Source organism: Pan troglodytes, chromosome 10, assembly GCF_028858775.2.
Source record: "Pan troglodytes isolate AG18354 chromosome 10, NHGRI_mPanTro3-v2.0_pri, whole genome shotgun sequence".
Lineage (NCBI taxonomy): Eukaryota > Metazoa > Chordata > Mammalia > Primates > Hominidae > Pan > Pan troglodytes.
The window spans coordinates 30,008,098-30,019,878 of NC_072408.2; the positions used below are offsets into that span (position 1 = coordinate 30,008,098).

The following is an 11,781-nucleotide window of genomic DNA, read 5'->3' on the forward strand; positions in this document are numbered from 1 at the left end:
GTTAATTTATCCCAGTGGGCTACTGCTATTGGAAAGTTATCAGCCATATCATCAGAACCAAAGGTTTTAAAAGAAGTAATTTTATATCAAGAACTTATGAGTGTTACCTTATCCTTCCCTTTAATCTTGTTTTCATCTTAAAAGTAGAGTTTTCCAAAACCTACTGTCTTCTGGGCATAAATCAGAATTTTCCTGAGCCTTCCTTCCTGATGTGCACCTAGAATTCAGATCCTCATGAATCAGCAGCCACCTCATAATGTGAATGCTCAAGAACAGAATGAGGAACAATGTTCTCCCAGGTCTGGTCTGAATTTGGGAGGGCTGACTTGCCTAATTTTAGAGGTGTTGTGCCCAAGAGGAATGGAGGCCGGGTTTCCTTGCTTCTTTACCAATCTACTTATCGGTTTCCTGTTCAACTCCCTTCCTTTGCTTAGTAGGTTTCTAGGTATTCTCATTTATTAATGTTAAAAATACCTTTTCAAATGAATTACTCACTTACACGTCCAAATTTAGGTTTTCATTTCCCAGTTTTATCACAGCTGGCATAATGAACCATGTCAAGTTTTTAAACTATATTGTGACAACATTTAAACTCGTTATGCTTTGCCTGTGGATGTAATTAAGACAGTGTGTTTGGTATCAGTTTATTCTTAAAAAGCAAAGTAAAAGCAGATGAGGTGTATTTATAGACTCATCAGCCAATGAATGGATGAAAGAGAAAAAGAAATTAATGGGGAAATGTCAGCCAGAATAGAGGAGGGACCCACTGAGAAGTTCATTTCCAGACCAACTATTTGGAATTTAGTCCAAAGACAGCTGTCCCTTGATTTACAGTAGGGGGAAAAAATGACATTGTAAGACTATTGGGCCTCAAGTTAAGAAGCAGGCAAAGAGTAACATACTTCAAATAAACTTCTGCAGTTGGGATGGGGGCCCAAGCACAATGCTTACAGTCAGGACCCTATCTGGAGGTGCATGCCTTCCTACAAAGAGTGGGGCTTAGAAAAATCTGGGAAAGAAGGAAAATCTGTAGGAAACATAGAAGATTTGGAACTTGGTCCTGGCCACTTGAAAGCTGTTTTGGTTTGAAGCCAAAGCCCCTAGGGAGTGGGGGGATAGTGGGGGTAGAGTGAAGGGGGAAGTAAAGAAAAGTGTAGAAGATAAAATTGTAGTATAAAACCCCAACCCAGGGAATTCAGTTTCGAGAACCAACAAAGAAGAAAAACGAATTGCAAAGCTTAAGGGATACAGATTCATTTCTTTGTGTTTTCTTGAGAGCTTGGGTAGTATATTTCTTTTATTGTAAAATGAAACACAAAAGTTTTCCGACATTCTGAGGCATGCGTCTAACATTAGACACAGGTGAGGCAGAATAAATCTGCATTGTCTTGAGTACATGTAAAAAGGCAGCATGAGGGGAGGAAATATGGTTGTTTTGGCATCCTGTTTTTAACCACCCATATTTCAGAGTCTGGGAGAAATGATTTGGGCCCAAGCAAAGTCCTGTGGTCTGCAACACTTCAGCTAGGGTGAAGGGGGAGCAGAGGGGAAATGGCTTCACCAGTTCTCTTCCCCAAAACGTCTAAAGGAATGTTCATTATGACTTTTAGAAGAAATTCCTTTGGATTTTCATGGGGGAGCAACCAAGAAGAGTTCTTCAGAAACTCGGATTTAAAAATTCCTTTTCTAGAGAATTAAAATATATTAATAACAGGTAAGTTTAATTCAGAAAAAAATATATTCTCTGGGAATTCATAAAGCAACATTTCTTTTGCTTGATATAGGTACTTGTCTCTAGATCCTAATGTACCTGCATTTCTGAGCCATAGTTTTGCTTCTCCATATATCCCTAACCTCTTTTTCTCCTTCCTCTTCCTCAGTGAATTTGACTCATGTAGTTTGTTGATGTGTGTGAATGTGGGCTCTTGGTTTAACTCTCTCTTTAGAGACAGAGAATAAGATAATATAGGAAAGGAAAAAGAAGAAAAGAGGGAGGGAAGGAAGGAAAAGAGGAAGGGAGGAAAGAAGGGAAGAAAGAAAGGGAGGAGGGAGGGAAGAGATGGAGAGGAAGGAAGGGAGAAGGAAAGGAGAGGGGAAGGAAGGAAGAAAAAGGATCAAGACATAACAAATCCATTTGCTTCAATCATGTAATCAAACCATTCCTATTTCTGAACACTCCCTCAGCTGTGGCACATCTGGAGATACTGAGGAAATGAGTTTACAGAGCTTTGAGCTTTGTTTCTGCTGAGTTGGCTGTTCTGTTATATAGATAAGGTGTGTGTGTGTGTGTGTAATGTACATTTAATTCACAAAACAGTTACCTGATCATCCAGATCACTTTATAGTTTAGACTCAAGCTTCTCAAACTATCTGTGGCAAAGGACCAGTTTTTAAGTGTCCAATCAGCCACAAACTGGTGTTTTAATCAAATGTAACAAAAATGTATTTCTAGAAAAATTAAATTTAAAAACACCCCAAATCGTACAAAATGCAAGCCTCTCATACTTAATATCAGATTCAAAAGACAGGCCAGGCACAGTGGCTCACGCCTGTAATCTCAGCACTTTGGGAGGCCGAGGCAGGTGGATCACCTGAGGTCAGGAGTTCAAGACCAGCCTGACCAATATGGTGAAACCTCATCTCCAGTAAAAATACAAAAATTAGCTAGGCGTGAGGGCGTCTGCCTGTAGTCCCAGCTACTCAGAAGGCTGGGACAGGAGAATCACTTGAACCTGGGAGGCCGAGGTTGCAGTGGGCAGAGATCATGCCACTGCACTCTGGCCTGGGTGACAGAGCAAGACTGCATCTCAAAAAAAAAAAAAAAAAAAAGACAAAAAAATTTCATGTCAGATGACTAGAAAAGTTTCTAAGTGCTCACTCACAGTTTTGCTCAACTCATTGCAGTGTGGTGCCAATCCACCCAGGGCCAGCACCGTCCAGGGAACACCGTTTGCATAGTACCAGTGTAGATGTTCTATAAAGAAAAGGTCTCTAAACAAAAGGAAAGGGATAACAGTTTATATTTTTTAAGTTCAAAGTTATTAACTTACTATTGATGTATAGACAACAAGATAAATTCCAGTATTTTTCAAATAATTTCTTTTAAAGAAAACATTTAATTGCCTGGACAGTGTTGATTTTTAAAAAATCACTGAAGTGTTTGCTTAAGTAAAATAAACTATATACATGGATTATCTCTGTTATCATATGGGCCCTATTTGTATTCAAGCACTGGAAGAATGAATTGATTTTAACACAAATAGTTTTAAGAATGAAACCGTTTCTAAAATGTAAATAAGGGTATGGTATTCTGAAATGCATATTCAGCTGGTTGACATGACATACACATTCTTGCATGCCATGTTATTTTTTTTTCAGCTCATCTTTCTTTACTCAAATGTAATGAATTAATGTAGACCATTGCCTAATTTAATGTTGACTGAAGTAGTTTGAATTCACATATTGGGTTGAAATGGCCAGGAATATTGTAGAGCACTGAAAAGACTCTAAGTGAATTGCATGTTTTCATCTTAAACCATAAGACTTTTACCAATTCCCACTGATCTCAAGTTGCCCTAACGAACTTTCCACACAGAGGCTAATAGAATTTATGTCCCTAAAAGCAGTAAGTTAAAGAAATGAAAGCTTAAGTCATAAAGAAATTCCCTGGCTATAAATTTATTATTTGTAAGAAAGAATTTATTTTTTAACAAAAAAAAAAAAATGCAGAGCAGAGCTATTGCATATCATCCCCACATGGAACAAGTGGTGAAAGGACTGTTGGGTTATGGAAATCATATTATTGTTATCATATGTTTTCCTTAGCTGCGGCTATCACAGAGAACATTTTGGGGAGGGTAGTATTTACAATGCTCTATTGTTTAACATCTCATGTTAGGATTCTGTTTCAATAGTAGTTTATCACCATCACATATATTTTTTTCTTTCTAGATTTGACTTTAGATAAATGTCACACTCCAGTAAAGAGACTTTAAGAATTACTCAGTAATCAAACCATGTGAATTCAATGGTCTACAGGCTTGGAATCTTAAGAAATTGCTGAGTAAGTAAATTCTGGGTAGTGAATATGGAAAGCATTCACATACATAAACATGTAATTAAAAATGGAACTAACATCCATTGAAGAGAAATAAACTGACATGAATTGGCTTTATTGTGGCCAGCGAGAGGAGCTGGCTCTCTGATGGCTGAATTAGAGGCTGGGACAGAATGTGAGAGATTAGTAGGGGACTTTTTGGGTGGCATGTAGCATCCAGGTGCACAAAGGTTTGGTGTTGGTGTATGACTTCGGACACCTTGGGATGCTGAAACTTCTTAAAAGTTGGGTGCAGCACACCAACATGGCACATGTATACATATGTAACAAACCTGCACATTGTGCACACGTACCCTAAAACTTAAAGTATAATAATAATAAAAATTTTTTAAAAGTTGACCTATTTAAATTGTTTGCCTCCCAATGGGACCCTTCCAGTGTTCCTAAATGATAGAAACCATCCAGTTTTGTCAAAACACATGCATAAATCTAAAGGGTTCTGTGCTCTGTGAGAGGCAGTTTTGTGGAGAAGACAATCATTCTCTCTGTCTCTCAGTTGGATCTGTTTTGGACCCCAGGGGGTGATTTGCCATCTTTTGGCACATTCTGGGTCTCTGTACACTGTTTCTGCTCCCATTCTTGCACTTGTTAATATATAGCCCCCAGCTGGTTGCTATCTAAGTGCCACTCACAATCCATATTTCTACAGTGATGACATTGGCTGCCTCGGTCTTAGGAACTGCCAGAAATAGCCACTAACCAAGAGAAAGAGAGCAAGGATTAGCCCTGAATAATTGGTCAACGATGCTGATTTCGTTGGTTTCCTGTTCCTTTTGCTTCCTGGAAAATACAGACCTACAAAGCAAACATTGTGTGTGGGTTGATGCTACAGCATCGTCTGAACTTGGAAGGATGATCATGGATTCTGATGCCTCGTGGTCTCACTACAGGTCTAATTTTCATGTGTTTTAGGAGTCTTGGGATTAGGTTATGTACTCTGACTCTGGGCAAATGGAAACATCAGGCAAGAATTATTTATCTCATAACATTTCTTACAAGGTATTAACTTTTGGACCATTTTGGAGAAGATGAGCAAATTCATTTCTCAAGACCAGCAGGGTTGGTTGCTATGAGCAGGCCTGGGTCAGCACATAAGACCTGCCCTTGCTGACCTGGGAAGTTTCTATATATGATGAAAATCTTTTTCATAATCGGATGATGGTAACTGGCAGGGTGTCACTAGATTATGTAGATGATGGTTTATGTTAACAACAACTATTTTGTTAAAAAGTATTTGTTGAACTTCTACTTTGTGAGAGGTCTTCTTCCAGGTGCTGGGCAGTAGTACCTCTTCATTGTACTTTGAACTCTTTCTTTGTTATTTTATTTCATTCACATTTGTAAGTTCAGCCAGAGTAAAATCTTTTCTTAACTCAAATTTTTATTTTGAATTGAGAAATAATAATTGTATATATTTATGGGGTACAATGTGATGTTTTGATATATGAAAACATTGTAGCATGATTATATCAAGCTAATTAACATTTTTATCACCTTACATAGTTACCATTTTTATGTAGTGAGAACATTTACAATCTACTTTTTAAAGCAATTTTGAAACATGTGATACATTATTAACTGGTTACCATGCTGTGTAACAGATCTTGAAACTTATCGCTCCTGTATAACTGAAACTTCGTCTCCTTTCACCAACATCTCCCCATTCTATTCTCCCCACCCTGCCCCTCAGCCTCTGGTAATCACCATTCTACCCTCTATGTCCACGAGTTTGATTTTTTCAGATTCCACATATAAGTGAGATCTTGTGGTATTTGTTTTTTTGCACCTGGCTGATTTCACTTAGCACAATGTTCTCCAGATTCATCCATGTTATTGAAAATGACAGAATGTTCTTCTTTTTAAAAGTTGAATAGTATTCCACTACATTTTTTAATTCATTCATCTGTTGATGGACATTTATGTTGATTCCGTATCTTGGCTATTGTGAATATTGCTGCAATGAACATGAGGGCACAGATATCACTCTGAGGTGCTGATTTCACTTCCTTTGGGTATATACCCAGAAGTGAGATTGCTGAATGATATGCAAATTCTATTTTTGTTTTTTTGAGGTGCCTCCACACTATTTTCCACAATGGCTATACTAACTTACATTTCTACCAACAGTGTAGAAGCGTTCCCTTTTCTCTACATCTTTGCCAACATTTTTTATCTTTTGTCTTTTTGATAATAGCTGTTCTAACAGGGATGAGATGGGAGCTCATTGTCATTTTAATTTTCATTTCCCTGATAATTACTGATGTTGAGCATTTTTCATAAGCCTACTGGCTATTTGTATGTTTTCAAGTAGCAAAATATTGATCTGACTGACTCTCTCTCTTTTTTTTTTCTCCCTCTCTCCCTCTACACCCCACCCCACACACACTCCATTATAAATATTTATGGAGGTTGCAGTGGGAAAGACAATCATATAACTCTACCATTACTTGCGTATATTTTAAATTATTATCTGCAAGACTTCTTGAATCCATGTCCCGATAAACAGAAATGTTTTGATCTAGACTTTGCTGAAGTATATTTCAAGGTGGGAAATATTGGTTATTCATTTCAAAAATAGTAATAAGTAACACATTATGTTATATTGCTGAGGTGTATAAGATACAGAACTGTAGAAATCCAAAGAAGGAAATACCTTTAAAGGAAGCTCTCCATGGAAACCTATCAAGCTATGAATTTAAAGCATGCTAAGTGGCTTCTGGCAAAGCCACATCAATGGAAAGGTTTATCACTTAACAATGTCCACACACGGAATGCCATAGTTCTGTGGGAACTACAGCCAACGACTCATAGGTTTTCTGGACAGCTACACAAATGTTTTCTTTTAGTGTGATACTTAAAGTATTTGACTTTAATTCTGATATTTTCTCTCATGCCTCCACATCTGAAAGAATTCAACGCTATCTTTATTTGAAGTCTGTCCTGGTTAGCAAGCTGGCTGGTGGTGATGTATCACATACCGTGGTTTCTGTGATGTGGGCTGCTGACTATGGAAAGATGAATGAAGATCACAATCACATTAAGTTTGAGGACTATGGTCAGACTTAAACCATTATCCTTGAGGTGTATGGCTGTTGATTTATCAATGTTCTCATTTTTATGAAGGAAATCTTCTCAAGGTTGCTGTATGCTCTGTGTGTGTTGTATGTCAAATAAGGTATAATGTTATGTTCTCTCATAACTTCATAAATAAGAATGTATTGCTTTGAGAGATGGAATAAAATGACAAGTTTTATTTGGCATCTATATATTTAAGAGTTCATGAAGAGATTAATGGTTGTTGGCCGCTGGTCAAATTTCTTTGATGTACACTATTTTTTTCCACTAAAATTCTGCACTTGCCACTCCCTGGACGAGTTACCCACACATTTATGTACATAAATTATGGTGCATTTATTACATCATTTCCAACCTAGCTGGATAAAAGCACAGTGGGATTTTTTTCCCTGTGTGCAATTTCCATTTTGGTGGCATTTCTGCTTCCTAACAAATTCCAGACAGTCAAAGTAGACACCCAAATTCTGCTTTTATGTATTTCAGCTTTCTGTGTTCACCTACACTTTGTTTGGGAGATGTCCTACAGGGAAGTTACTTAGATTTATGAATATTTGATGAGCTTTTTGCAGAAATGGGGGTCTGGAGACTCATATAATCTCATTGTATGTAGTATACTTTTTCCTTTTTTACTCTGTACTTCAATTTTTGATAACTTGGATGTGGTATTTAATAACCTATTGACTTAATTTTATTATTTACTAATAGTTTCAACTTCGATCTCTTTCGGAAGGATGTTGTCGGAAGGATGTTGAAAAAAATCCAAAATGAGTTCTGGAGCAGATATAAAATGTATCTCCTCTATTCATATATCTATATATATACGTTGATCTTCAAAGATAGGCCAACTTTCTAACTTCTGTCACTTTATTAGCGTGGAATGCAAAGGTGCTCAAATGCCCTCAAGTGGTCTCAGCCCACATTAACCTCTTTCTGTTACTTCTTTTCGTTATTTCTCTGCATACTGAACGCAGAATTTGGCTTTTTCTGCTGCTTAAAATTAACATCTAACGGAGGAGTGTCTACGTGTTTTTGTCCTGGTGTTTCTCATATTTTAATACTAACACAGCGCTGAATAATGTTTGCTGTGCAAATAAAAATTTAAACAAATGCCAGACCGATAAGGTTAGTTTTTTGACTTTGCCTAAACAATAAACAAAACAAGAAACACATTAAAACCTAAACATGCAATCTCTCAAAGTAAAAAAAAATTTTAAAGTTGTACTCAACATACCCACTTATGGGTTAAGGATATAGTAATATAAATTTTATTAGATTGAGGAAGAAATCACTCTACCCTCTGAAAAGGTGTAGATAGTCATATAATTCAGTTAGTCAGTTTAATGGGCTAGGCTCCCGGGTTCATGCAAATTCACAGAGAAATCTCAGAGCATAAAAATTTTGGTCAATAGCTTTATTGTTATTATTGTTAGATGGAGTCTCGCTCTGTTGCCCAGGCTGGAGTGCGGTGGCGTGATCTCAGCTCACTGCAACCTCCACCTCCCAGGTTCAAGTGATTCTCCTGCTTCAGCCTCCTGAGTAGCTGGGACTACAGGCACCCGCCACCATGCCCAGCTAGTTATTTTTTGTATTTTTAGTAGATACGGGGTTTTACCATATTGGCCAGGCTGGTCTCAAACTCCTGACCTCAGGTGATCTGCCCGCCTCAGCCTCCCAAAGTGCTGGGATTACAGGCATGAGCCACCATGCCCAGCCTGGTCAATAGTTTTAACTACCAACCCCATGTAATTTTTACTTACCTTCAGTCAACTGATTTGCTCTTTGGTGGAGATATTCAGAGGCTAGGTGGAGATAGAGGTAGCCTTGAGGGTGGGTGTGGAGAAAGAGCCCCTAAACCAACAGACAGGAAAATATCTGAAAAGTGACTACCATATATACAACACAGCCAATTCTGATACTAAACTTTCTACTCTAAGAAAATCACTTCCATTAAAAAACAAAAAAAAAGCTAATAAACAAAGGAAAGCTACTCCAGCTCTTAGGATTAATTAAGGAATAATTATTTGCAGATAGAGTTTTTGTTTATGCAAAGCTCCTTCTCAATCCTTCTCAATCTTTTTTTTAACTCAGTAATCTCGACTGCATTGAAAACTAGCTCACTTAAAAAATTGTTTTAGAACAAAGTTTTAGTAGATGTACTTTGTGTGTTTTATACAGTTTGTGCGATGCATATTGTAAAATGCTATAATTACATTTTGTAGTGATGTTTTTCCTTTCTACCATGTAAGAAATTCTGTTTTCTTATTCCCAAGGATAAAAATATGGTGGCTTTTTTAATTTGAACCAATCTGAACATTATGCTCAGAGCCAAGCAGAATAAGCAAAGCTTATTTACTGAAAGGAATATTAGGATAATGGGCAGTATTGAAAAGTTACTTAAAATTAACATCTAAAGGAGTAGTGTCTACATATTTTTGTCCTGTCAGATTTTCTGCTATGTTAGCAAAGGCAGAAAAGTTTAGGTATAAATGAAGAGAAGGAGAAATAGTATATGAGGTTAAAGAAATGAATAATATCTTCAAATAAGGGCATATAAAAAAAGAAATGAATAAATGGTATGTAATAAGAGAAATCCAATATTATATCAAAACTTCCAAAGAGGCTCAGAGCAAGAGATGACATTGTCTTTCAGCTCAACTATGCCAGATGCCAGAAAGGGTAAAGCTCTATGTTTGCTGAGACTACTCTTGCTCTTGGACCCTGACAAGATTGAATGGGAAGGCTGCAAACCTGAGTGGCCTTGCTCTGAGAGACATATTCACATGACATAAGAGTGGACTGGACTAATTATTAAAGATTAAATGGGATTCCAATAATTTGCCAGTACCATTTGAGTTGTACATTTTTTTAATGTAAGGGATCTGTGTTGGAGGATAGGGAGTGAACTGTTATTTTATGGGATATATATTGGGTCCTTGTTTCCTGGCATTCAGCTTCTAAAGTCCTTGGAATCTCCAAAGTAATAAGTGTGTTTTTGAATGCTAATGAGATTACTGGTGACTGGCAACCTTTAGATGGCTTCAGGATGAGGGCTGGTCACAGGAAAGACCAAGGCAGGATTAGAGGGTTGGGACTTCAGCCCCACCCTTCAACCTCTGGGAAGGAGAGAGGGACTGAAAGTCAAGTTGATCACCAACAGCCAATGATTTAATCAATTATGCCTATGTAATGAAGCCACTGTAAAAACTGCAAAGGACGGAGATCGGATGCACTTCTGGATAACTGAACACGCGGAGGTTCTTGGCACGGGGCACACCCAGACAAGGCATGGGAGCTCTGTGTCCCTTTCCACATGCCTTGCCCTATGCATCTTTTCATCTGATTCTTTGCAATTTCTTTTATGTTAAACCGATAAATGTAAAAAAAAAAAATTCAATTAATTCCACAAATATTTACCGGGAGTCTACCACAAGTCAGGCACTATGCTGGTCACTGTCAGCACATAAGACACTGCTCCCAATGACCTGTGACATTTCCAAATGATGAAACCCTTTCTCATAATCAGATGATAATAATGGGGGCAGGTCACTAGATTATGGAGATTCTGGTCATGGTGACAATAACCATTCGGTTCAAAAAATAATCACTGAACCTCTCCTTTGTAACAGGCCCTCTGCCAGGTATTGGGCATAGTACCTCCTCATTGCACTGTGAACTATTTATAGTATTTTTTGTTATGTTATTAGCATTTATAAGTCCATATCTAGTAAATTTGGGTCAAAGAGCTCAAAAGAACTGCCTCCAGTGGGCAAAATCTTGATTTGACTGGTCATCTTTTCCCTCTCTCTTTCCCTCTCTCTCTCTCAGTCTCTCTCTCTTTCCCATATACACTTGCACACTCCTCTACTCTGTCCTCATCTGACAGGATACAGGACGGCAACACTCCCTGCCCTCATGGAGCTTATATCATAGTGGGAGGAGGCAAACAATGCACCCAAATAAATAAATTACGTGGCTATTATTTATTGACAGGGGATAAGTACCGTGAAGAGTAATAGAGGAGGGAAATGGAATGAGCTGTGGAGGAGGGGAGGTTTCATGATTTTAAATACAGGTGGTGAGAGAAAGTCTCGCTGGGAAGGGACGTTTGAGCAAAGCCCTGAAGAGGGAGAAAGGGAGATCCCCGTGGGTATTCTGGGAGGAATCCGTCAGGCACAGGGAACAGGGCCACCAGCGTGTCTGGAATGAGTGGGCGAGGGGAGCAAAGCAGGAGAGAGGCAGAGGAAAGTGAGGTGAGTAGATGGTCAACAACCATGCATGTGTTTGCCAGGGGACCATAACAATGCAACAGACTGGGCGGCTTAAACAACAGGCATTTATTTTCCCTCAATTCTAGGGGCTAGAAGTGCTAGATAAGGTGCTATCGGAGTTGATGTCCAGTGAGGCAGCTCTTTCTGACTTTCAGACGGCCACCCTCTCGCTGTGTTTTCCCACGACCTTTTCTCTATGAGCATGTAGAGAAAGATCTCTGGTGTCTCTTCTTTTCATAAAGACACTTGTCCTATTGGATAGGAACCCTCCCTTTTGACCTCATTTAGCCTTAATTATCTCCTTAAAGGCCCTAATCTCCC

The 11,781-nt window shown here is 38.3% G+C and overlaps 1 long non-coding RNA gene across 1 annotated transcript; it reads left to right on the plus strand.

Annotated features, from left to right (window-relative positions):
* Positions 1-268: 268 nt before the first annotated feature.
* LOC112205038 (uncharacterized) lies at positions 269-7,382 on the plus strand. The gene is made up of 4 exons (XR_002938909.3): positions 269-433; positions 1,611-1,714; positions 3,952-4,063; positions 4,767-7,382. It is a non-coding gene; the product is annotated as an uncharacterized LOC112205038 (long non-coding RNA).
* The last annotated feature ends 4,399 nt before the right edge of the window (positions 7,383-11,781 follow it).